The 27,510-nt window shown below is 41.6% G+C and overlaps 1 long non-coding RNA gene across 2 annotated transcripts; it reads right to left on the bottom strand.

Annotated features, from left to right (window-relative positions):
• LOC106965577 (uncharacterized) lies at nucleotides 1-27,489 on the bottom strand. 2 transcript variants are annotated; one of them, XR_008293284.1, is made up of 5 exons: nucleotides 26,169-27,489; nucleotides 9,985-10,233; nucleotides 3,951-4,017; nucleotides 2,148-2,409; nucleotides 1-116 (listed from the first exon to the last, which is right to left on the bottom strand). It is a non-coding gene; the product is annotated as an uncharacterized LOC106965577 (long non-coding RNA). The 2 variants fall into 2 exon arrangements; XR_008293285.1 differs by lacking the exon at nucleotides 3,951-4,017.
• Nucleotides 27,490-27,510: the final 21 nt, after the last annotated feature.

Genomic DNA, 27,510 nt, shown 5'->3' with positions numbered 1-27,510 from the left:
AGCTTCCAACCCATGAGCTGATGGGCTCCCACAGTCCAAAAGAAAGCTTAAGTCAATAGCATTCGTTTCAAACTTCGTAAAGTACCTCAACTCCGGAATTACTTCGAGAAAATTTGCTAGAGGAAAATTAAGCATATTAGAAAGCACAAATGGTCTTTTTTCGCTTTTGAAATATTCATGTCACCATCCAAAACCAAACTCCCACAGACGCTCCCACAGGAGACTAACATGGAGGAAGTAGGCTACCTGGGTAGGTAGAGGCAGGCCTTTGGGAGAGGTTGGCTGGAAGGAGCCTGCCTTACCACGTGGCTGTGGGGTGGGTGGGTTTTAGCTGATTCAGGAGTCGGCCTCGTGGCCCCAAAGGCTTTTCTCCACTAAGGAGATCTCACAGTCTTCAAAGACTTTTGCAGAGTTCTTTATAGCCCAAGATGAAGCCCAATGGGACTTGGAAAACCTGACGGACCCAGGGCTAAGGGGATATTAGGTAACTAGGGAAAGAAGAGGGCGAAAGAATGTTACATCCTCTATGAATTTTCCCCAAATCCCCACCTTCCTTATTTCATTGTTTGTTTCAGTTACTTTTGGGCAGCGGAGGGCAGACAGAGACGGGAACAGAGGATCTGAAGCAGGTTCTGCACTGACAGCACAGGGCCCCATGTGGGGCTCGAACCCACAAACTGTGAACTCGTGACCTGAAACAAAGGCAGACGCTCAACCGACTGAGCCACCCAGGCGCTGCCCCCGCCCACTTTCCTTATTTCTATAGCCTTTTTTCCCATGATATTTCCTTACAAAAATTTCGACACATAGAGTTTAAATGTTTTTTTTTAAATTTTTTTTTTTAACTTTTATTTATTTTTGAGACAGAGAGAGACAGAGCATGAACGGGGGAGGGTCAGAGAGAGGGAGACACAGAATCCGAAACAGGCTCCAGGCTCTGAGCTGTCAGCACAGAGCCTGACGCGGGGCTCGAACTCACGGACCGCGAGATCATGACCTGAGCCGAAGTCGGCCACTCAACCGACTGAGCCACCCAGGCGACCCAAGAGTTTAAATGTTTTAAACACTGACAGAACCACCATGTAGACTCCACCACGAACATTGTACTACACTTGCTCTATCACACTAGCCATGTGCCCATCCCTCTAGCCAACACATTTTTATTGTTGCACTTGGGTTGCCTTTACCTTGTTAGTTTGAAGACACTTACTGCAAAATGATTTGTACATTTGTACATTGTTTGTTTTTTTTTTTTTTTCTTTTAATTGCTATATCCCTAGCACCTAAAACAGTTTCTGGCACCTGTAGGACCTTAATAAATATTTGTTGAATAAAGGAAGAAACACCACGTCTCATTTCTACATTCCCAAGGCCCACTGGGCAGAATGACAGGCAGGTAAGAAGCACTCGATACACGTTGAATGTATTGAATCAACAAATGAAGAATGCGGAAGAGGTAAAAGTACCAAGGAGTAAACTTCTCTCCCACCATTTTGGAATGAAAGGTGGTGTTCCCTCGATGGTATTTACACGGTTCCCAGTCTTATTTCCAAATGTTTTCTTTTCCTGGCATTCCAAGCAACTGTCTACATGTAGCCTCGTATGTGCATCTATTAACTAGTCCAACCAACTCATTAATTGAGCTAATTTGTTACACTTATCTGCACCTTGTCTAAAGGTTTTATTGGGGGGGGGGGCCTGGGTGGCTCAGTCGGTTAAGCATCCAACTCTTGATTTCAGCTCAGGCCATGATCTCACAGTTCATGAGTTCAAGCCCCTCATAGGGTATTGCGCTGACAGCATGGAGCCTGCTTGGGATTCTCTCTCCCCCTCTCTGCTGCTCCCCTGCTCATGGGGAAAAAAAAAAGAGAGAGAGATTTTATTTTTTTATTTGATTTCTACCTTCAACGTGGGACTCGAACACACAACCCTAAGAGCAAAAGCCACATGCTATACCAAACCGGCCAGGCGCCCCTCCTGTGCCTTGTTTCATAATTTGACTTCCGTGCATAAGTTAATATACATGAAAGTGCTCTGAAAAAAAAAACAAAAGCTGTCTATATAAAGGTAAGGCCTAATTAGCAAGGACATCCAGCTGCACTCTGCTCTCCCATTTTCACTCTCTTCTTTCCCTAGGGCTGCCTTACCTCCACGTAAGGAAGTCACCCAAGTCCATTTACATTAAGAGTATTCTCAGCACCGGTGACCTCGACAAGGACTTTGTATCTCTGCTCTCTATAAAGCAAGGCAGGCTGTCCGTGCCATTCCCTATGCTGTGTCATCCTCCCTCAGGAGCCTGGTCACCAAATCCCACAGCTAGGGATGTTCAAATCATGTTTGAGTCTACTGTAGCAATTCCACTGCAGATTCTGAGCTAAGTGATTTCCAACCTTCCTCCTTCCCCTCGCACTAAAGGAAAAAAAAAAAAATCAAACATGTTCAATAAAATCCGGAGTTAGAACAGATTCAAGGAAATCCATTTTTCTCGGTATCTGTGATAATTTTACTTTCTGTACAGATTTCAGTCTGATCAGGTTCTGGCCTAGTTAACATACGGGGACAAAGTCAGCATGAGTGTGCAATTGCAGCTGTGGCCAAGGAACAAAAGGAGACACGGCCGTTCCCAGTCCTCTGTCTGCCTGCCTGCTCTCTAAGTAGCTGTAGTTCTGAACTAGACAAGGTACGCTACATTTTGTCTCCATCTGGAAAGTTCTACTTCTAGGTGTTTCACAAACCATGGAAACTATCACATTTCCAAACCAGGAAAAAAAAAATGTCAACAGACTTTAGCTTGTCTCTGAAACATTTTGGTGGCCCGTGTGGCCTTTTATCATCAGCAATTGCTTGGACAGATCATAAGCACTGTTCTGAAATGCTGGCCAGATGATATTAAAGCTCCTTACGTCTAGCTCTATGATGTTAATCACATTCTCAGATACTGTTGGCAGTGTGTTATACAGCATAGTCCCAAACCCCAGCATCCGCAGCATCAGGGAAGGCAAAAGCATGGGCCCCATCCCAGAACTGAAGAATCCAGGGGTGCCTGGGTGGCTCAGTTGGTTAAGCGTCTGATTCTAGGTTTTGGCTCAGGTCATGATCTCACAACTGGGGAGTTCAAGACCCACATCAGGCTCTGTGCTGATAGTGTGGAACCTGCTTGGGATTCTCTGACTCCCTCTCTCTCCTCCCCTCTCACTCTCAAAAATAAATAAATAAACATTAAAAAAAGAAATCCAAAACTCTGTGGGTGGAGCCCATTAATCTGTGTTTGATAAGCCCTCCAGGTGTCTCTAGAGCCCACCCACCAAAGTTTGAGAATTACTGATCTGGGGAAAGAAGGCAATGGGCTCCAGTTGGAAAAGCAAGGTTTACATCCTTGCTTTGCTACTACTTTGTAAGCTATGGCAAGTTACTTAACTTCTATGGACTTCAGGTTCTTCAACTGTTAAATGATACGTGGTTTGTAGGATGGTTGTGAAAATAAAGACTATATACCGGCATGCAGTAGTTGTTAAATAAATACCATTTCCCTCCCCTTCAATCACAGCTCTTATTACAGAAGTCCCACCATTTAGGGATTAGGAGTTCCAGGGATAAGAATTCCTAATCCCCCAGGTCCCTTTAAGGTAAAAATTAAAATATCTAGAACAGGCAAACGGGCAGAGACAGAAAGGAGATTGGTGGTTGCCTACAGCTGGGGAGGTTAGAAAGCAAACAAGGAGTGGCTGCTGAAGGAGTACAGGATTCCTTCTTCTTTCTTTCTTCATTTTAAATAGGCTCCCGGCCCAAATGAGGCTTGAACTCAAGACCCTGAGATGGAGTCAAATGCTCTTACCAACAGAGCCACCCAGGCATCTCCAGGATTTCTTTTTAGATAAATGTTCTAAAATCGACTGTCTTGATGGCTGCACAGCTTTGAAAATCGTGAGAACCACTGAACTGGTTCTTACCTTCGTGAATTGTATGCGGATTATATCTCAATAAAGCCGTTTCAAAAACCAGGTTTCAACAAGCAGGCTAGGAGAAGAAAGAGATTTTTAGGAATTGGGGACAGAAATGGGCAAAGGCACAGAGAGACTGCGAATTAAGAAGAAGGTGTCAGAAGACTTTGTAACCTATAAAATGTTACATAAATGCAAATGTTGTTAATGTTGTTTAACTCAACATATTGACTTTTGTGCATACAGCTTTACCCCACAAAGACAGTTGTCACACCAGGGCTTTTATATTTCAGCTGGCCCAACTACAGAAATCACATATGTCCTAAGAAGCCTTCCCAGACTTTGAAAAGATTAACATATAGATTTTCACTCTATAGAGATTTTCTGGTTTTCTCTCCTGTCCCCAACCAGGATGTATTTTCCAGCATGATTGTATGAAAGTATGACTGGGGTATAACCAGAAGTTTAGTCGTCTCTCCCAGAACTTACTGGCTCCCAATATGAGCAAGCTCCTGGCAACCTCATTTTGTTCACTCTCTGTGTTCTAAGGCTTTTTTTTAAAGTTTATTTATTTTGAGGGGGGAGGGGCAGAGAGAGAGAGAGAGAAAGAGAGAGAGAGAGAGAGAGAGAGAGAGAGAGAGAATCCCAAGCAGGCTCCACACTGTCAGTGCAGAGCCTGACTCAGGGCTCCAACTCAGGAACCAGATCATGACCCAAGCCAAAATCAAGAGTTGGATGCATAACCGACTGAGCCGCCCAGGTGCCCCCTAAAACATTTAGCTTCATTTTGTTCACAGGGCTTTTCCCAGACCTGCGTCTGACCCTTCGCTTCTTTTCCTGTCTCCAGACTAAATTCTTGCTCTCCCACTTTTCTGCAATGACTTCCCTCACTTCCCCCAGTCAGCTCTGGGCCATCTTCTCTGCAAACAACCTACTCGTCCCCCCTCCTTCACTCCGGGGCTAATGCTCTTTCCATCACACCATAAGCGATGCACTGTAGTTGGTGATGTACAGGGGTGGGACTAGGGGTTGAGAGAGGAGACCCCTAGGGTGCAAGATGTAAGGGGGCTCCGACTGTCAGACGGAGCGAGTGCACGTGTAGGGTGAGCCTTGAAAAGGAGCCCCTCCTTATGCGTTGACCCTAAGCACCTTCCTTGCTTCATCCCGGTCCCAGCCCAGGTGACTGTCGAGAAGAGAAGCAGAGGATTGGTATAGCTGATGGCAACTGCCTCAGAGGAGTACCTACATTTAGTGTGGTGGCCAAGGATGGCAAGTTTGACTGTCCTTGAGATCCTGGGCCGAAGTGCCAACCGGAGGCCAAATGAGATTAGCAGGTCCAGCCGATTAGTCTTAGCTCAGGGTTCAAGTGGTATTTTCCTATAAAGTTATTTTGGTATGTCAAAGTGAACTTTCCCTGGGTCATTAGGAGAGGAAATTAGTTCAGTTCTGCTTTGTAATGAAATTACAGCTGCTCCTGGTGGGAAGGAGGCTTCGGGCTTAAAGGGAGGAAGGGCTAGTGTTTCAGAAATATTTTTAGTCACAGACTAAAAAAAACTAACAACAGCAATGGATTCCCCAGGAAGACACGTGCCCACACATGCACACAAGGAGAATTTTGAGTATAATTTACTCAGGCCCTACATAACCCCTGTTATCAGTCTGGTGGCCAGGAGATGAAGTCGGGGCAAGGGCAGCCTCAGAGGAGAGCATCTCAGAAGTGTTAGCTCTTCTTAGGGAATATGGGCCACCTCTGTGAGTACGGAGGGTACAGGGGTCCAGTGGCTACACAGGCCACTGTGTAGATCCTCAGGCTCTAACGTTCCCAACCCTCCTGCCTTGGCTGACCAACGCAAACAATGACGGAACTCTGAGACTCTAACAATCAGTATTTCTGCCTGTTGCTGAAACGTGCCTGCCCTGCTTCTGCAAGAGATCAGGGCCTCTTTGGAAGCCACCAGAGGCCTCTGACTCTCACACAGAACCCCTGACTGCTTGCTAACAGCAGAGTATCACTAAGATGTAGTAGCAACAAGCCAACTCCACTATCTGTGCAGGCACTGGTCCCCCGTCTTTCTGAAAGGCCTGAAACATCGCACCTGCCACAGCCTTCGCCTCTCCAGGGACATTGTCCCAGGTCACCACCAGGGGAATCTTTACCTCACTTTAACCTCACTATGAAAAGAACGGAGCCACCACCTGGTGCCAGCGTCCTCCTCATCTGCTGGGCAGTAGATGAGCCAGTCCCCAATACCCCATCTGACCCCCAGTTTCGTGGACCACTTTTGATACCATTTGTGCTCATCTGGGCCCTCGACGAAGCACATGCCACTAGGAGTAAATGTACAATCATTAGGGGAAATGGCTGCAGGAGGAAATAGGAAGGGGCTGGAAAAGCCTGAAAGAGAGGTCATTTGGACTGCAGCACGGGCCTGAGCCTGAGTATGGGAGAGGTACAGAGACAAAGAACGTTGGGCAGAAGCATCCTAGACTACCATGCAGACGAAGAAAGGCTCAGCCAAGCTGTCGTGAGTCCTTAAGTCAAAGTTGTTAGCAATCAGAAGAACCTCATAACTTCTAGGAACGGACCTGCCTTCGTTTTCCGATGACATGCAGCCACCGGCTGGGACTACTAGCCTGGGGGGAAGCGTGGCCGGGGAGCAAATGCAATAACATATTTCAGGGCACATTAGCCGGTGTCGATTATGTTCTTTGTAGGTAGAGATCTTCGAGGACTTCTCCCGACCACCACATACCGAGAGCGAAGTATGGAAATATCCAACTCGAATTGTTGAATTATCTATTGGGGAATGAATTCAAAGATCCAGCCAGTTCTCAAGACTCCCCTGTCTTTTGCCTTTCCCTGGACTCCCAGGTCTCTGAGGTCCCCTCCACCCATGTGTAGTATCCTACTTAGCCGAAAATGTGTGAGGAGCTCCTCCCAGCCCTTGTGGGTGTCTCTCACTTCCAGGATCCCCCAGTTAGATTGCCGACTGCTTCGCCGCGTGTTCTGAACCAGAACCTCTCATCTTCAAGCAAGAATCTCCCCTATCTGTGCCTCACTAAGTCCACCACTCACTGCTGGCCAAGGGCGTGGGGCTTTGCCCCCTGCACCAAATGGGCTCTGACACCTCTTGCAAAACCGAAAACTTCCCAATGAAATAAAACACAGTGAAATAAGATTCTGGGCTCTGACACTTTCACCAGTGAATTCTACCAAACATTCAAGGGAGAGTTAATACCAAGATTACACAGACTCTTCCAGACAGGAGAAAAAGATGGAACACTGCACAACTCATTATTTTATGAGAGCAGCACAGCTTTACCACTAACATCTGGCAACGTATTATCAAAAAAATGGAAAATTAGGGGCCCCTGGGGGGCTCAGTCAGTTAAGCATCCGACTCTTGATTTTGCTCAGGTCATGATTTCATGGTCGTGAAACAGAGCACAGCATCAGGCTCTGTGCTGTTAGCACAGAGCCTGCTTGGGACTCTCTCTCTCCCTCTCTCTCTCTCTCTCTGCACCCCCCCCCCAATTTAAATAAATAAACTTTAATAGAAAAAAATTGGAAAATTAAGGGCCAGTGTCTCTGATGAGCACATGTATAAATCCTGAACACAATTTAACAAACCCAAACCTAGTATTATATCACAGACCGTCTTATTTATTTAAAAAAGAAAAATGAACTAAAATTAAAGTAATATTTGAAAAATCTATACTTTAAATAATGTAGATCTGGCTCAAAAACAATGATTGTATCTTTAGATATGGATAAATCTCGCGATGAAAAGAACTGTTTCTTGAACACTCCAAAGCAGTTTCCCAAAACATAGGCCTTGGAACTTTGGTTTGGGGAGGGGAAAAAAAAGATACTGGGAGTGAACAAGTTTGGAAAAACCTGTGCACTGCTCTGCTCCCCTTTCACTTCCTGGAGAGAGTCACGGTGTCCCTGAGTGCTTTCAACACCCTGAAAAATGCTGCAATTAAGAAACATGTTTGTTTGTTTAAACCTGTGTTTTACCAAAGTTACCAAACCACAGAATCCTTTTTTCTCATTTGCCTATTAGCAAGGGGGCAGAACTGATGTTCTGTGGAATTCACCCTAAGAAATGCTTCTCTAGGGGCACCTGGGTGGCCCAGTTGTTTAAGGGTCCAACTCTTGGTTTCAGCTCAGGTCATGATCTCATGGTTCCTGGGCTTGAGCCCCGTGTTGGGCTCTGCACTGACAGCGAGGAGCCTGCTTGGGATTTTTCTCTCCCTCTCTTGGCCCCTCCCCGGCTGGTTCTCTCTCTCTTTCAACAAATAAAAAAGTAAACATAAAAAAAAAAAAAATGCTTCTCTATAGTGACTGAGTGTCAAAACAACAGATCATCTTACAAGGAATTAAACAGTATCCTGCTACCTTGGAGGAGGTCCTAAGAGACCTATTTACATGGAGAATAATATTTATTGACTTTAGCTTTATATTAGATAGATGTCTCATGTATAATATTCAGCTAGTAATAATTTATTATAATTGTTCTCCGGCTTAAAGAGTTGTAGATATTTAGTATAAAAAACAATGAGGGAATTTTTTTTTAATGTAACGTTTATTTTATTTAGTTTTTATGTTTAAAAATTCTGTAATTTTTTTTATTCATTTTTGAGAGACAGAGAGTGAGCGGGGGGAGGGGCAGACCGAGAGGGAGACACAGAATCCGAAGCAGGCTCCAGGCTCTGAGCTGTCAGCACAGAGCCCGACGCGGGGTATGAACCCACGGACCACGAGATCATGACCTGAGCTGAAGTCAGACACTCAACCAACTGAGCTACCCAGGCACCCCTATTTTATTTTTGAGAGACAGAGAGAGAGCACGAGCGGGAGAAGGGCAGAGAGAGGGAGACACAGAATGTGAAGCAGGCTCCTGGCTCTGAGCTGTCAGCACAGAGCCTGATGCAGGGCTCGAATCCAAGAACCGTGAGATCATGACCTGAGCTGAAGTTGGACGTTGAACCGACTGAGCCACTCAGGTGCCCCTCAGGAATTTTTTATGCAGAATGTGAACATCCTCTCTAATCCTCTCCCCAAGAGTTAATCATAATTATGATTATTATTTCAGTTTTGTTATTTTTATTTTGTTATTATTTTATTTTATTTTGTTATTATTTCAGTTTTGAATATTCATATCTGCAAAGTTTTCTACAATAACTGCTCACTAGCAGAAAAGCTGGTCAGTTTTTGTGAGCTACTGAAAAACATACCTATTAATATTGCAAAAATACTTAAGCATTCAAATAAATATGAGAGCTTTGAAAAATACGTGGGAAAGGAGAACATTTTTCTTTCATGTTTACTTATTTTAGAGAGAGAGAGAGAGAGCAAGGGAGGGGCAGAGAGACAGGGACAGAGGATCTGAAGCAGGCTCTGCACCGACAGCAGAGAGCCTGACATAGGGCTCAAACTCACAAATCGTGAGATCATGATCGGAGCCAAAGTTGGACGCCTAACTGACCGACTGCACCACCCAGGCGTCCCTGGCAGAGAGGAGCATATTGAAAGTTAAACACAAAAGGGAAGATTAAAGAAGTAAACTCTCAAGAAAAGAAGGCAGAAGATTGAAATCTGATAACTTCCCAAGAAATAGGACACAACAAGATGTGAAACAAAGGGAACATTTATATGTTTATTTTAGGGTACTCCAAATATTTATCTTTTGAATATAATATTTGACAATATCATAAAAAGCAGCTTCCACTATGGCTACTATAAATCAAGACGTACTTCCATAGGAAACAATTCACAGGCCCCAAAGAGAAAATGAGTAAAAGACATTGGTAGTTGATAGGTATTAGCTGAAAGGGTGGTATCTCTCATCCATAACCACCCAGGACTTGCAATCCAGATAACTGTCACCCTGTGACCCGAAGCACCACTACCTGTCACCAGAGAAGACTATAATGAGGCATTCATTTTCCCCTCTCCGTTGGGGTTTTTAGGGATTAAGTGGGGTTTGAAATGACAAGAAAAGGAGTTTTGTAAATAAAACCGTATGAATGAGCATACCAGATCAGACTCATGGATCATTTAATGCAGGACAGGACATCTGGCAACAGCATCCATGGCTATTTTGTGGAAGGATCTCCTTTTCCTCTGCGTTCCCAATTAAAAGTTTCAGGTGCAGTGCTGATAATTATATTTCCTCTTAACAGCTCAGTGTGAAGCATCATAATGTTTTCATCTTGTTCTCAATCCTTCTGTGAGATCACTTTCACCTCCTCCCGCGGACCTTTCTCTGGCTTTGCTGTATTTTTCCTGTGGAATGGACACAGAACTACGTATAGTATTCCAGATGTGAAATCTCACTTTGTTTCATTTACAATGCCATTCTTAATGACCCCCGATTTCTGCTCTTTGGGGCTGAAGAAGGAATCTGAACCAGAATGTTTGAAGAACAAGATGATTGTCTCTCTATTCTTCCTTTCCTAGACTTAGGTGATAGTCAATCCTTCTTTTAAGTTTGATGGAGAGAAAACTAGACCAGTAAGTCAGGAGACCTAGCTCATGGTCTGGAATTATCAATAAGGAACTCGGTGACTCTATAATTCATTTGAATTGTATGAACTTCAATTTATTCATCTATTAAATGAAGGGATTGACTTCAAGATGTTCTGAGTTCTCTTGCAGCTTTGCATTCATATAACTGAGACATTGTAGCCTGTGTGGCACTTTCTCTCCATTCTTATTCCTCGCGAGGACTTTTAGTAGTATATTCCTACTTGGCATTTCACTTACTGGAATTGGTTAGTGTCAACCATAAACATGAATGTTTCACCTTAAATGTAAATGCACTTCAAATGTAACATGCACTTCAAACCTCCAATGTGTAAGGAACCACCCCCACTGTGCATTTTAAAGCTTCTGCTCTTTATGTCCTAGCTCTAAATTGGAACTGAATCTATTCATTCATTTATACGTTCTTTTGTTAAATATTGAGTTCCGGGGCACCTGGGTGGCTTGGCTGGTTAGGCGTCTGACTCTTGACTTCAGCTCTGGTCATAATCCCAGTGTCATGGGATCAGAGTCCCATATGGGGCTCTGCCACCGGGCATGGAGTCCACTTGAGATTCTCTCTGTCTCTCTCACTCTTAAATTAAAAAAAAAAAAATCTATATCTATCTATCTATCTATCGATCTATCTATATATCTATATATATATAGTTCCTATTATTTGCCAGTAAGACAGATGTCATTCCTACTCTTACTGCACTTACAATCAAGAAAGAAAAGAAAAACAGGTCCTCGAATAGGCCATGACAAAAAATGTGAAGCTAGGGAAAGCATTAAGGAATATATAGCAGATACGTCTAACCAAGTTCCAGAGCGACTTCAAATTTTTATTTATTTATTTATTTTTAATTTTTTAACGTTTATTTACTATTGAGAAACAGAGAGAGACAGAGCATGAGCAGGGGAAGGTCAGAGAGAAGGGAAGACACAGAATCCAAAGCAGGATCTAGGCTCTGAGCTGTCAGCACAGAGCCCGATGTGGGGCTTGAACTCCGGAACTGTGAGACCATGACCTGAGCCAAAGTCAGACGCTTAACCGACGGAGCCACCCAGGCGCCCCAGCAACTTCAAGTTTTTAAAATAACCTTTGGCAGGGCACCTCGGTGGCTCCGTCAGTTAAGCATCTGACTCCCGATTTCGGCTCAGGTCATGATCTTATGGTTCATGAAATAGAGCCCTGCTGTGGGCTCCTCGCTGAGGGCACAGAGTCTGCTTGGGAGTCTCTCTCTCTCCCTCTCTCTGTGCCCCTCCCCCACTACGTGCCTGAGGGCACTCTCTCTCTCTCAAAATAAACAAACTTAAAAAAAAAAACAAAAAACCCTTTGGCTCCACTATTTGAAACTGAAAATTTAAATAAGTTACACTTGTAGTTCTATTTAAGATAACGTAATTTAAGTAATAACATTTATAAATTTTCTTGTCCCTAAAAAAGTAGCTACATTCCAGTATCCCTATATCAAGAATACCTTCTAACCCAGGAGAAGAGTTTCCAAATGGCTTTATATTTCCTAGTAGCTGGAAACCGCTTCCTTCCTTTTATATGGTAGGTAGTAAACAACAAAGCATTTTTCTCCAAGTGCAAAAGTGGCCTGACATAGGTAAAATGCATCAAATCCAATATAATTTATCTGTTGGTCACAGAAATGTTTCAGCTGTATTCTACATGGAATGTCCCACAAACCAATGTAATGTATTTGCTACAAAGGAACATAATTGGCCAGTACAGACAATGGTCTTTTGTCTATTTAAGAGGGCAAGGCTTCACTGTTGCTGTTATTGTCGAATACTTTTAAATCTTAAATGTAATGGCTTTGACTTTTTAATATCTCCGTTACATAAGTAATATAGAATTATAGACAAATTAGAAACTCTTAAGTGTGTAAAAAGAAAATAATTACCCTTAAAGTTTTAGTCAGAGATAACTACTATTAACAATTGAGCGTATAACCTCTTGATGTTCCCCCCTTTCCATTCTTTTATTTAACATACTTCAACTGCACAGATTTGAAGTGATCATCACCCTTATTTTATCACACATTCTCATCACTGACCCTCTTTATTTATTATGTATTTAATAAGCCAATAAACATCTACCACCCTTGCAAGACCTAGAATACTGATGACAAATCACAACTTATTGTCAATGTTCCAAATGTTTTCCTATGCATAATACATATATATTACTCTTTTTTTTTTTTAAGGTACCTTTTTGGGGCACCTGGATGGCTCAGTTGGTTAAGAATCTGACTCTTGATTTCAGCACAGGCCATGATCTCACAGTTCATAAAATCAAGCTCTGCATCAGGCGCTGTGCTGACAGCGTGGAGCCTGCTTGGGATTCTCTCTTTCCCCCTCTCTCTCTTTCTCTGTCTCTACTCTGTTTTTGCTCCCTCTCCCTCAGAATAAACATTTATAAATAAATAAATAAATAAATAAATAAATAAATAAATAAAGGTCCTTTCTAGTCAAGATTTTATTAGCCAAGTCTCCATAGTTAAGAGATTGCACTAAAAAGCAACGTTTGCTCTAACACATATTTACCAAAGAGCCAATATAGTCACATAATATACTGTGAACTTGCAGTGAAATCAATATGCATTTATATAATTTTAAACACTGAACAGTATTCCATTGCGTTCATTTGTTATAATGTATTTAATTAGTCCTCTTTTTTAGCATTTAGATATTCTGCTTTTTTCAATTTTTTAAATTGGGTCCCTGCGTGGCTCAGTTGGTTAAGCATCTGACTTTGGCTCAGGTCATGATCTCATGGTTCTTGAGTTCGAGTCCTGTACCAGGTAAGCTCGAGCCCTGCTTCTCTCTCTCTCTCTCTCTCTCTCTCTCTCTCTCTCTCTGCCCCTTGTAAGATTCTCTGTCTCTCTCCCTTCCTCGCTCTCAAAAATAAAATAAAATTTTAAAATTTAAGGCTATGAAAACATCCTTAAAAATGCTTAATCGCCCATCCTCTGATTATTTTCTATTGTTGGATCAAAGGATATGCAGATCTGCAAGCCCTTTGATACATTATGATAAATTACTTTTAAAGTATTTTTTAATGGTTATTAATGTTTGAAAGAGAGAGAGAGAGGGAGAAGGGGAGAGGCAGAGAGAGAGGGAGACAGAAGTTCCTGATGCCAGAAACCCCAGGCAGCTGGAAGTTGCTGGAGTGAATACAACAGGTTAGACCGAGGGTGGACAGAGCACTGACAGAGTCTGTTACGCTTTACAAAGAAATTGCATATAGATCATTTAATTTGGGATATTTTGGCATACTTTTAGGTCGTATGTGCAAGAGTAACCGTATACCTCATGATGAATGGAGGTGTGCCTGGCTGGTTTAGTTGGTAGAGCATGTGACTCTTGATACTGGGATTTTGAATTCGAGCCCCATGCTGGATGTAGACACTATTTAAAAATAAAATCTTTAGTGGCCCTGGGTGGCTCAGTTGGTTAAGCATCCAACTCTCGATTTCAGCTCAGGTCCTGATCTCACAGTTTGTGAGTTTGAGCCCCACATCAGGCTCTGTGCTGGCGGCATGGAATGGGCTTGGGATTCTTTCTCTCTCTCCCTCTCTCTCTGCCCCTTCCCTGCTCATGCTGTCTCTCTCTCTCAAAATAAATAAGTAAACACAAAAGTAAAGTAAAATAAAATAAAATAAAATAAAATAAAATAAAATAAAATAAAATAAAATCTTAAAACAAAACACTTAACCGACTGAGCTACCCAGGCGCCCCTTAAAATCTTAAAACAAAACAAAATAAAACATGATGAATGAAAAGTCACAGAAACAAAATTTAGTATGGCCAGAGGTGAAAAATTCTCTCAGAAAAAAACACAAATTATATGATAAAGACTGTGGAAATCAATTAGAAAAACAATAACTGTTAAATCACCTCCAATTTTTATGTATCTGTGCCCTTTAGGCCAACTTGAAATGTGCAATATATAAGCCTACAGGTAGATGAAGACAAAGAAAATATTTTTAAACTCTTACATGATTGTATATTTGCATATTTAAGGACTTTTCTAACCTGAATTAGTAATATTCTAACATCATTCCAGTCCTTCCATTTACCCATTATTTTAGGTTTCAAAAATGGTAACAACTTTGTAAAATAAAATTTACATCTATATATCTATATTTATATAAAATAGGTAACATAAACACAAGGTAAACAAAACTAAGCAATTTGAGGGGCGCCTGGGAGGCTCAGTCGGTTAACCAACCGACGTTGGCTCAGGTCATGATCTCATGGTTGGTGAGTTCGAGCCTCACATAGGGCTTTCTACTGTTGGCACAGAGCCTACTTCAGATCCTGTGTCTCTTTCTCTGCCCTTTCCCCACTTGTGTGCTCTTAATAAATAAACATTTAAAAAAATTAAGCAATTTGAAAGAGTATACAATAAAAAAGTACATCTTTACCATGTGTATTCCCAGTGTTACTACCCAAAAGTAGTCACTCTTACTGGTTTCTCATGTATCCTTTTTTTTTTTTTTTAAGGGGAGAACAGAGAATTTTTTTTTAATGTTTATTTACTTTTGAGACAGAGAGACAGAGCATGAACGAGGGAGGGTCAGAGAGAGAGGGAGACACAGAATCCGAAACAGGCTCCAGGCTCTGAGCTGTCAGCACAGAGCCCGACGCGCGGCTTGAACTCACGAACCGTGAGATCATGACCTGAGCCGAAGTCGGCTGCTTAACCGTCTGAGCCACCCAGGCGCCCCTCATGTATCCTTAAGACAGTCTATGAAAAAAACAAATACACACACATATATGTACACAAATACATCCATGAGTGTGTTTGTGCATGTATGTGTAGATTCTCCCTCCAATTAAAAAAAAAGTAGCATATGCTATAAACCCTTCTGCATTTTGTTTTTATCACTCTATCTTAGAGAACATTCCTTATCAGTACAAAGGTATTTGCCTTGTTAAAAAAAATTTTTTTAATTAAAGGCTAAATAGATAACCTGAGATATGTTATAACAAGAAAAAGATGAGGAAGATACCCATTCATTCATTCCTTTACTTACTCATTCAACATGTATTGAATGTTCACCATTTTTGAGGCACATATCAGGAGCATAAAGATGAATTAGAAACCATTTCTACCTTCTAGGAGTCACAGACTGTTACAATAACACACTCACATAGGGGTGCCTGAGTGGCTCAGTCTGTTAAGCATCTGACTCTTGGTTTCGGCTCAGGTCATGATCTCGAGGTTTCCTTAGTTCAAGTCCCGTGTCCAGCTCTGCACTGGCAGTGTGAAGCTTGCTTGGAAGTCTCTGTCTCCTTTCTCCCCGCCCCTCCCCAACTCGCGCTGTCTCTGCCCTCTCAAAATAAATAAATGAACTTAAAAATAAAGAGAAATACACGCACACAAACAATTATACAGCAACCATAATACGATGAGATGTGATATTATGGTATACCGTGGCAACACAAAGGATTAAGTAATCAACTCTACTTGTGCCAGGAACAAATGCTAAGCACCTCATAGCCATTATCTCGGTGAGGCTCACTGGAACCCTATTAAATGCCTGCGGGGTATCCTTATTAGTCAGGGTTTCATTAGCTAGGTCCCCACAGTTAAGAGATTGCAAGAAGAAACAACAGTTTCCCTATCATATATTTACCAATGAACCAATTATCTAAAAAATGAGTCATTGAACATCCCTCCTGATTTAACATACCCTTCTACTCCATTCATCTCTTTGTAAATTCAGTCCAAAGCATTTGCAAAGTGAAATTGTGAATCTCTTGTAAAAGAGGTAGGACTTTCATAAAGTCATGAAAAATGACAGTGGAGAACGGCTCCAATTATAAGGAAAGCCACTGACAAAAATAAGGATGTTGTGAAAGTAGACTAGTTAATCATTGGAAAAGAAAAAACCAACAGGGGTAGTGGTATAAACAGACATTTCACAAGAAAATTATTTGAAGGGGAAAGGATCTAAAAGCAAAGCATCTTTCTGTTTTATGTAAGCCTCGTGGCAATCAAAAATCTATAGCAGATACACAAAAGGTAATGGCAAAGAAGTCTAAGCGTACCACTACGGAATATCATCAAATCTCACAGAGAACAAGAGAAGAAGGAAAGAATAAAGGAATTAAGAAATAGCCAGAAAACAATGAAGCAAATGGCAATAGTAAGTTCACAGTTATCAATAATTACTTTAAATGTAAATGGACTACATTCTCCAAGGAAAAGACATAAAGTGTCCAAATGGATTTAAAAAAAGAAAGAAAGAAAAAAAGACCCAACTATCTATAAGAGACTCATGAGCTTTAAGAACACATGCAGACGGAAAGAATGGGAAAAGATATTCCATGCAAATGGAAATCAAAAGAAAGTAGAAATAACTATACTTAAGTCACACAAAATGGACATTAAGGCAAAGATTGTAATAAGAAATGAAAAAAGGTCATTCATATATTGTACCTAAAAGAGAGCACAACATTTGTAAATATTTATGCACCCAGTGTAGAAGCACCTAAATATATACAGCAAATATTAACAGACCTCAAGGGAGAAATAGCAACATAGTAATGGTAGGAGACTTCAATAACCTACTTTCAACAATACGTAGATAATAGGAACAGAAAATCCATAAGGAAACATTGCACTTAAACTACATGTTATAACAGATAGACTTAGCCATTTACAGAAAACAATAATCCAACAGGAGCAGAATGCACATTCTTCTTAAGTGCACATGGAATATTCTCTGGGAGAGATCATGTTAGGCCACAAAACAAGTATTAATACATTTAAGAAGACTAATATGTCTAGCATCTTCTTTGATCACAGGGTATGAAACTAGAAATCAATCACAAGAAGAAACCTGCAAAAATCACAAATATGTGGGGATTAAACAACATGCTACCGAACAACCAAAGGTCAAAGAAAAAAAAAAAGAAATTTAAAAATACCTTGAGACACATGAAAATGGGAACACAATATACCAAACCTTATGGGATGCAGCAAAAGCAGGGCTAGGAGATAAGTTCATAGTGATAACACCTACCTTAAGAAAAAAAGCCTCTGAGAGGCATAGAGATTGGAATAGTCCGGTGAACTTTGCAATGTTGGTCCTCATGGGGAAAACTTTGACATCTAAGAATTAGTACAACTAAAAGCTTAAAAAAGTTCTGTGATCTTCACTTACACTAGGCTCTTTCAAATAAATATTTACTTTTGTATCTAATTTTGATCCTATTTTGATTTTGCCATATTGTTTTTCTCAAAGGGAGTCCCCAGAATTGTGTAAGCTTTGGGTCACAAAGCTTAGATATACCTCTGGTAGAAACCTTAGAATTATTTAAGTATTCTCATTTACTTCATCTTATGTGTTCTAAGAATTACTATTCCATCCTACAAAAGGTTCTTGGTTTATCTCCTTCTCAATTTCTGCTGCTACTACTTAGTTCAGGGCTCCCTTACTTGAAAACTGCATCATGATGATGGCCTGATACTTGGTTCCTCTGTGATCTCTCAAAAATATATCTATCCTATGTAAAACCGCCAGACTAATTTTTTTTTTTCCTTCACAGAAACACTTACTTTGCAGAATTCCCATCCAAGCTCAAGATATTTTGGTGACTTTCCACTATTACTGATCTTCTAAATTGAGATGCTTAAATGCCCAGGCAGGAGTAGTAATCTATCAGAGGGTACCTGAGGCCACAAGGGAAATGTGACATATCTTCCTAGAGTATCATATTTGATGGCAAGTAATTTAAAAGATTACTCCCCACCTTCCCCACTGTCTTCTTCTACTTATATCATACTGATATAGAGTTGAATGCGAAAAGAATTTTTTGGGGGGCACTGGATGGCTCAATTGGTCAGGCGTCCGACTCCTGATATCGGCTCAGGAACTCACGGTTCATGAGTTCGAGCCCCACATTGAGCTCCTCACTGACCATGTGGATCCTGCTTGGGATTCTCTCTTGCTCTCTCTCAAAATAAAATAAACAAACTCAAAAAAAAAAATTATGTATTATCTTTTGAGAGAGAGTGGGCAAGGGAAGGAGGAGCAGAGAGAAAATCCCAAGCTAACAGCACGGAGCCTGACACAGGGCTCAAACTCACGAATTGTGAGATCATGACTTGAGCTAAAATCAAGAGTCAGAAGCTTAACTGAGTGAGCCACCCAGGCACCCAAAAATAAAAAAAAATTTGATGCAGAGAATTCAATTCATCATTATTCTTGGTTCATGACCATCATTGGTGTGTTCAAGGGCCTCAAGCATTCATTCATTTAGTCTTTCATTTAAAATAGCAAATATCCATGAAATCACCACCAACATGAAAACCAAGACATGAATTTACATTTGCATACACCTCTTTGATCCTCCATTGCATCACCTATTATTATCGGTAACTTCATAAAAAGTCTACCACATGCTGTAATTCTTAAGGACTTACTCTTTCCACTCAATATTATATTGCTAGGATTAACCCATGTTTTGGCACATATAACTCTAATACATTCATTTGGAGTGTTGTAGAAATATACCCTAATTGATTTATCTATTCCTCTACATGTAGATAGGCATTTGAGTAATTTTCAGATCTTGGTATTAAAGAGGGTGCTCACATGAACTTTTTTTTTTTTTTTTTTTTTTAATTTTAAATCAAGTTGGAAAGAGGGGCAGAGGGAGAGAATCTTAAGCAGGCTAGAGAGAGACAGAATCTTTTTTAAAAAAATATTTATTTATTTTTGATAGAAAGAGAGCTCGAGTAGGGGAGGGGCAGGCTGAGAGAGGGGGATCGAGGATCAGAAGTGGGTTCTGTGTTGACAGCAGCAAGCCCGACGTGGGGCTCAAACTCATGAACTGTGAGATCATGACCTGAGTCGAAGCCAGATGCTTAACGAACTAAGCCACCCAGGCGCCCTGAGAGAGAGAATCTTAAGCAGGCTCCATGCTCAGTGAGAGCCCAACATGAAGCTTGAGCCCATGACCCCAGAATCATGCCCTGAGCCAAAATCGAGAGCCAGACACTCAACCGACTGAGCCATCCAGGCTCCCTTCACATGAACACTCTTGTACATTTGTCCTGGTAGCTTTTGAAAAGTTTCTTTTGGATATACACATAAAAGCAAAATGGTTGGTCAAAGGGTATGCACATATTTACCTTTACAGAGTAAGGACAAACTTTCCAAGGGGGCTGTACCAATGTATACTCTCACAAGGAATGATTAAGAGATTTTGCTGATCCACATCATCTAGATATGGTCCAACTTAAAAATTACTTAAAAATTATGGTAACATATACGTAACACTAAGTTTACCATTTTAGCCAGGTATAGAGGTACAGTTCAGTGGTAAGAAGTCCATTCACATTGTTGTGCAACAATCACACACGACCATCCATCTCCAGAACTTTCTCATCTTCCCAAATGGAAACTCCATACCTGTTGAAACAATAACCCTCCATTCTTCCCTCTCCCCATAGCAACCACCATTCCACTGTCTTTACGGATTTGGCTACTCTAGATACCTCATAAGTGGAATCATGCAGTATTTGTCCTTTTGTGACTGGCATGTTTTTTTTTGTTTGTTTTTTTTTTTTAACGTTTATTTATTTTTGAAGACAGAGACAGAGCATGAACGGGGGAGGGGCAGAGAGAGAGGGAGACACAGAATCGGAAGCAGGCTCCAGGCAATGAGCCATCAGCCCAGAGCTCGAACTCACGAACCGTGAGATCATGACCTGAGCTGAAGTCGGATGCTTAACTGACTGAGCCACCCAGGTGCCCCTGTCTATGTTTAATGTTTTAAGTAAACACCATACTTTCTCCCACTGTGGTTGTACCATTTTACATTCCTCCCAGCAATGCGTGTTCGAATTTCTCCATTTCTCCACATCTTCACCAACAGGTTCTTTACTTTTTTAAATGTTTATCTATTTTGAGAGACAGAGTGAGCAGGGAAGGGGCAGAGAGAGGAGACAGAATCCTATCAGCACAGAGCCCAATGCAGGGCTTGAACCCACAAACTGTGAGATCATGACCTGAGTGGAAATCAAGTCAGATGCTTAACCAACTGAGCCACCGAGGCGCTCCAGGTTTTTTAAGAATTGCCATTCTACTGGATGTGAAGTAGTATCTTATAGATTTGATTTGCATTTTCCTAATGATTAGTGATGTTGAGCATCCCTTTATGTGCTTATTGGCCATGTGTATATTTTCCTTGGAGAAACATCTGTTTAAGTCCTTTGCTCATTTTTGAGTTGAGTTTTGTTGTTGTTGAGTTGTAGGAGTTCTTCATCTATTCTGGATTTTAATCTCTTTTATCAATATATGATTTGCAAACATTTTCTCAATCTCATAAATTGCCCTTTTCAGTTTATTGTATCCTTTGGTGCACAAGTTTTAGATTTTGAAGTCCAATTTATTACTTTTTTCTGCTGTTGCCCATGCTTTTGGTGTCATATCCAAGAAATCATTGTCAAATCCAGCATCATTTTTTCCCCTATGATTTCTTCTAAGAGTTTTATAGTTTTAGCTCTTATGTTCAAGTCTCTGACCCATTGAGTTTTTTGTATATGGTGTAAGATAAGCATCTAACTTCATTCTTTTGCATGTGGATATCCAGTTTCCTAAACACCATTTATTGCAAAGACCGTCCTTTAGCCATTGAATGGTCTTGGTACCCATGTTGAAAAACATTTAACCATATAAGCAAGGGTTTATTTGGGGGCACTCTATTCTATTTCACTGGTTGATAGGTCTTTTTTTTTTTTAACATTTATTTATTTTTGAGACAGAGAGAGTGTGATCAGGGGAGGAGCAGAGAAAGGGAGACACAGAATCCGAAGCAGGCTCCAGGCTCTGAGCTCTCAGCAGAGCCCGATGTGGGGCTCGAACCCACGAACCGTGAGATCATGACCTGAGATGAAGTCGGATGCTTAACTGACTGAGCCACCCAGGCACCCCTATAGGTCTATTTTTATGCCAGTATCACACTTTTTTGATTACTGAGGCTTGAGAGTAAGTTTTGAAATCAGGAAGTAGGAGACTTCCAACTTTATTCTTTTTTAAGATTGCTTTGGCTACTCAGCGTCCTTAGAGTTTCCATAGGAATTTCAGGATGGGTTTTTCTATTTCTGCAAAAAAATGCTGAAATTTTGACAGGGATTGCACTGAATATGTGGACTGTTTAGGGTAGTATTGACATCTTAACAATTGAGAGTTTTTCAACCCATGAACACAAAATGTCTTTGTGTCTTATCATTTCTTTCACCAGTATTTTGTAATTTTCAGTGTACAAATCTTTGGCCTCCTGGTTAAATTATTCCTAGGTATTTTATTTTTGATGTTATTGCAAGTGGAATTGTCTTCTCAATTTCCTTTTTGGATTATTATTATGGAAAATAACTGATTTTTGTGTGTGGATTTTGTATTCTGCCACTCTGCCGAAATTTGCCTACTAGTTCTAACAGTTGGTTTTTTTCTGTGGAATCTTTGGGGTTTTCTACATATGAGATCTTGTCATTTGTAAACAAAGACTAATTTTAATTTTCCCTTTCCAATTTGATGGCCCAACTTTTCAGGCTTTATCTCCAGATCTGAGGTTCTCATTCCCTCCCTTCTGCTCCTTTCTTTTAGATATTTTTGTTAAGTTTGTTTATTTATTGTGTGTGTGAGAGAGAGAGAACACGCAGGGGAGGGGCAGAGAGAGAGGGAGAGAGAATCCCGAGCAGGCTCTGCATTGTCAGCACAGCCTTGAACTCATGAACTTGAACTCACGAACCAGACCAGATCATGACCAGAGCCAAGACCAAGAGTCAGTTGCTTAACCAACTGAGCCACTCAGGTGCCCCTGTAGTAAAAAATTTTTGAGCATTAAATGGCTACAGCACCAAGCTTAAGACTTCTTATCAGTCTCTCAAATATACAACATAAATCTTAACATTTATTGGTTTATAAACTCACTTAAGAATTGGATTTAAAAAAAACTAGGGCTCTTTGATTCAGGGGAAAAAATGTGCATACCAAGTTCTTTGCACAGTATCAGATTCATGGATCTGCTGAATTTCAACTTTGTACCTCTTACAGATATAATCCAGTTACTTTACCTAGTCAATTCCATTTCTATTGAATATATATTCTCTTTACACATATTGATTGTTTCTACTACATACAGGCTGTGCTGTCCTCTTTCCCACTCCCAATTCAATGCTTTCAATCACTGATTCTCCCACGTCCTGATTTCACTTTTTCTTCAAAGTCAAGCTAAAATGCCCCATTCTTCCAAGATATTTATCCAACCTATAGTCCTCTCTCCCGAAAAGTATCATTCACTCACTCATTCATTATATATTGAGAAGCTTCTCTGTGCCGGGCCATGTTCCAAAAGTGGGAGATGTAACAAGACAGTTTCTGCCTTCAATCCAGAGTGCTGGGTTGCCCAGAAGGCAAATTAAACACACACTTGGGACACACACTCACAGTGAAAATCATTTGAAAAAATAAGTATTCCAAAAGACAGTAAACTCACATTTCACTTTAGCATTAGTTTTATTTTAAATTGTATTTTGGGAAGGGGCCTCAATCTTTTCAGTGCTTAACGTTTCTGAAGGTCTTTATCTAGTCCTCCTAGCCTAGTGGAGAAAAAAGACAAAAACCTTCCCCTAAAAATCCGTTTTTCTCCTGTTTTTTCCAATGTGAATATATTCAGGTACCCAAGGGGGGAAAAATTGGGAGCTGCCCTCAGCTCCTTCCTCTTCTAAATTCTCTATATCCAATCATCTTTGTAGTGGAGGATCACTATTGGCTACATAAAAGAATGGCTTAGTGGGGGGACATAGGTGGGTGTGTAACTAGACACCATTTAGAAGTCTGTAATGCAAAGGAAGACAATGGTAACCTGAGCTAAAGTGCAGTAGAAGGAATTGAAAGATGTAGAAAAGAGAGAGAGAGAAATGAAGCGGGGAGAATTTATCACGTTTGGTGATTAGATGTATAGGATAAAGAAGAGGGAATAACTGAGGGTAGTTCCTGTTTTCTGGCTTGAAAACCAAGTGGTGCTACTCTGTAAGAGAAGAAAGGAAGAAGGGAATATTGGAGTTAGTGTAGAACTGGGTATGTTCAGTTTGGGATCTCCAAATGGAAATGCCCACTTGGCAGTCGGATATCAGGTCTGAAAATCAGGACAGAAACTCAGGCTGTAGATACTGCTTTATGGATCATCAGAAGACAGATGGTAACCAAAGTTTTTTTGTTTGTTTGTTTGTTTTATATGTTTATTTTTGAGAGAGAAGGACAGAGAGAGGAAGACAGAGGATCCAAAGTGGGCTGTGCGCTGACGGTAGTGAGCCTGATTAGGTGCTCAAACTCACGAACCATGAGATCATGACCTGAGCCAAAGTTGGACACTTAACCGACTGAGCCACGCAGGTGCCCCATAACCGAAGCTTTTGAAGAGAACAAGAATCCAGGGAAAATGGATAGAAAAAATAAAATTAGTTCAAGGATTATGTGCTAGGTGATTTAATAGAACCAGTAACAATAACAATCAACACTTCACGTGCCCTTTCTCTGAGCCTGGTACTCTTCTAAACACTTTACCTACAAAATCTTTAAAAAAAAAAAAACAACAAAAAAAACCACCTTTGGATTTAGGCCTCACTACCATTATGCTATTGCATATTCTAGGAAACCATGGCACAATGCAGTGAAATGATTTGCTTAAAACTGCACATCTACTGGAGTGGCGAAGCCAAGATCTGAAGACAGGTGGTCTGACACCAGAGTGGTGGTCTCAGTCCTACGTAAACCTCAAAGTAGTTCTGGAAGGTAGGCATTTTTATCTCTACGAATTTAAACTCAAGTGAGGCTCAGAGAAGCTAAATCACTGATAGTAATAGGGCTCACACCTAGTGGGGTAGCATTCAAACCTAAGGCCCATATCCGTTCATATCTGTTATAAAGCAGGGGTTTAATTTCTCTCGTCTTTTATGATGCCTGGCCCGGTCCTAAACATTCGTTTAGAACCAGTGTTGTTACTAACACTTCTAATAATCACATTGCAGGTTTAGCTCCCATTTACCTTCCACAAGTTACTGGAGGATGTACCATAACGTAAGATAGTATAAACTAAGGGAGAAGATATGGGTACATGTAATAGTGAATCCTATCCAAGAGAACAATAAAAGGAAGTCCCAGGACAAAAGCCTTGTCATAGGCATGGGGACTGAAGCAGTACAGTAAACTCTGAAATGGTGGTCCTCATGGGGAAAACTTTTGAAATCTAAAAATCTGTACAACTGAAAGATTAAAAAACTTGGGATATAGGATAAAGGAATCTGGTAGAATGTAGGAAATGTGTTATTTTAACTTGCCTCTAGCACTGTTCTTAAACAAGGGTAATAGGGTCATGATATTGTTGCCCCAGGAAATGTTATCCTAGCAGCCCATGGTTCTGTAGTAAATTTTTACATAGGAGTAATAGACATTCCTCTTATTGTATTGTTGATTGTTACTGTATTGAGGCTTTTTTCACTTAAAAAAATATGTATTTGTTGGGGCGCCTGGGTGGCGCAGTCGGTTAAGCGTCCGACTTCAGCCAGGTCACGATCTCGCGGTCCGTGAGTTCGAGCCCCGCGTCGGGCTCTGGGCTGACCCCTCAGAGCCTGGAGCCTGTTTCTGATTCTGTGTCTCCCTCTCTCTCTGCCCCTCCCCCATTCATGCTCTGTCTCTCTCTGTCCCAAAAATAAATAAACGTTGAAAAAAAAAATTAAAAAAAAATATGTATTTGTTTAGAGAGAGTGAGAGAGGCAGGGAGTGAATCCCAAGCAGGTTCCATACCGTCAGCGCACAGCCCAATGCGGGGCTTGAACCTACAAACTGAGACTATGACCTGAGCTGAAAGCAAGACACTTAACAGACTGAGCCATTCAGCCACCCCACATTTGAACTCTGAATGGGATACATCTTACAATCGACGGCACGTCACGGTTTCCCTAGTTGTTTTTCTTAGCCGCTTATGTTTCATCTTACATGTTGGATTTGAGGAACTGTGTCAGGGACAGCTTTAAATGCTTTATAATATACTTTCTCATTTAATCCTCTGAACAGTTTTATGCAGCTTGTATTATTATCACCATTTTGCAGATAAGGGAACTCAGGCTCAAGGACAAGATGTTCAAGGACAGCTGTCAATGAAGCGGCAAAGCTAGAACAGAAAACCAGGTCTGATTTCAAAGGTCATGTTCTTGACAGATGGTAGTTACATTTGTGGTGAGCAGAGCATAACAGCTGTGGAACCACTACCTTGTGCACCTGAAACTAATGGAACGTTGTGTGTCAACTGTACTTCCATTAAAAAAAAAAAAAAAAAAGAAGTCATGGGGTGCCCGGGGGGCTCAATGGGTTAAGTGTCTGACTTTGGCTCATGTCATGACCTCCCGGTTTGTGAGTTTGAGCCCCGCGTCTCGGGCTCTGTGCAGGCAGCACTGAGCCTGGAGCTTGCTTCGGATTCTGTGTCTCCCTCCCTGTCTGCCCCTCCCCAGCTTGCACTCTCCTCTCTCTCAAAAATAAACACTAAAAAAAAAAAACCAAAGAAACAAAAAAACACCCCACCATTAAAAAAAAAAAAAAGTCATGCATTTCTTGTGCTTCAATATCTACACAAGTGATACAGAGTTGAATAGAAACCTACCCTACCCAAACTTTTAGTCCTATGGTGGTCTAGCTCCAACGGGAAGTCTTCTCAACTCCTCCAAGAAGAAACGAATTTGCCTTCATCTATGCTCGCATATTTCACAAATACCTCGATTATATCTTATTATAATGTATAACTTCCAAGAACTTGGAAGTCAGCAATACTATCTTAATCACCCTCTCTGACCCTACAGGGCCTACCTCTGTACCTACTACCACATAGAAATTCATAGTTCAAAGGAGACAGGTTCTCTGCTGCGAACTCCTAAGAGAAGAGAAACGCACATAAAACTAAAAAAGGCCAAAAGTAGTATTACAGAACTCTCAGCACATCGGAGTTTAAGTGAAAAGAACCAGTGGTAGAAAGTACAAGCCAAGGGGAGCCAGTTGAGCCAGCTTCCAGATTTTCATAAACACACACTCCACACAGACATAATCCGTCTGAAAAAGCTGAAAACCTCCGCACAGGCTGAAACCAATCTTCTGAGGCATTTTCTTTCACTGCTACAGCATTTAAAACGAGTTACCAGCATCTAGAGATTGAACGTTCACATACGTCAAGACTTCTGTATTTTCCTGGAAAGCGCGAAGATAATCAACACCGGGCGCTCCTTCTCCCAGGGAAACTGGCCGGATGTTGAGTACCCATCGTTCCTTTCAGAGAAAATGATCGCTCCCTCGTTCATGCTTAGCGCCTCCCATCGTTTCCTTGTGCCCAGCCTGCATAAGATGATTTATACGCCACCACCGTCGGCATTTGGGTTTATGACCCCTTCTCTGGACTCGCCACTCACTGCTCCACTACACCACGTACTCTCCACCGCCCGCGTCTTTGCCTAGAAAGGCCTCTGCTTCCCCGCAAAGCACTCCTACCCCTCGAAGCACTGCTCCGATTCCTTTCGCGGCTGTCTCTGACCACCCCCTCAACTGGGTCACAGCAGCCTTCGGGCCACACCTCTCTTAAAACCCTAATCGCACCGTCTGTACAAGTTTCTCTCCTTCGCTAGGACGGGCGTTCCTTGAAGCCAGCAGCCACGACTAACTGATTTCCGCGTCCCCAGCTCCAACTCCGTGGCCTGGCACCTAACGCAGGCGTTCAATAAGCCACCTGACCGGCCGTAGAGGTGTGACTGGGGCAGAGGTGCGGACGAGCGGGCACAGCGGATTCCGGCAGGGAGGAGGACCTGCCAACAGCCCCGCGAGCCAGGGCCGCGGGGCCAAGTCTCGCCGCCGCAGTTCCGGCGCGGCCGCTCAAGGCCCAGCTCTCGCGAGATTGGGCCTGAGCGCCAGCCCTCGGGGCGGCGTGGTTCGCGCTGTGTTCGCGCGGCCACGCAACTCTCCGGAA

Source organism: Acinonyx jubatus, chromosome E4 (genome assembly GCF_027475565.1).
Source record: "Acinonyx jubatus isolate Ajub_Pintada_27869175 chromosome E4, VMU_Ajub_asm_v1.0, whole genome shotgun sequence".
Taxonomy (NCBI): Eukaryota; Metazoa; Chordata; class Mammalia; order Carnivora; family Felidae; genus Acinonyx; species Acinonyx jubatus.
This window is presented reverse-complemented; position numbering and strand designations above follow the sequence as displayed.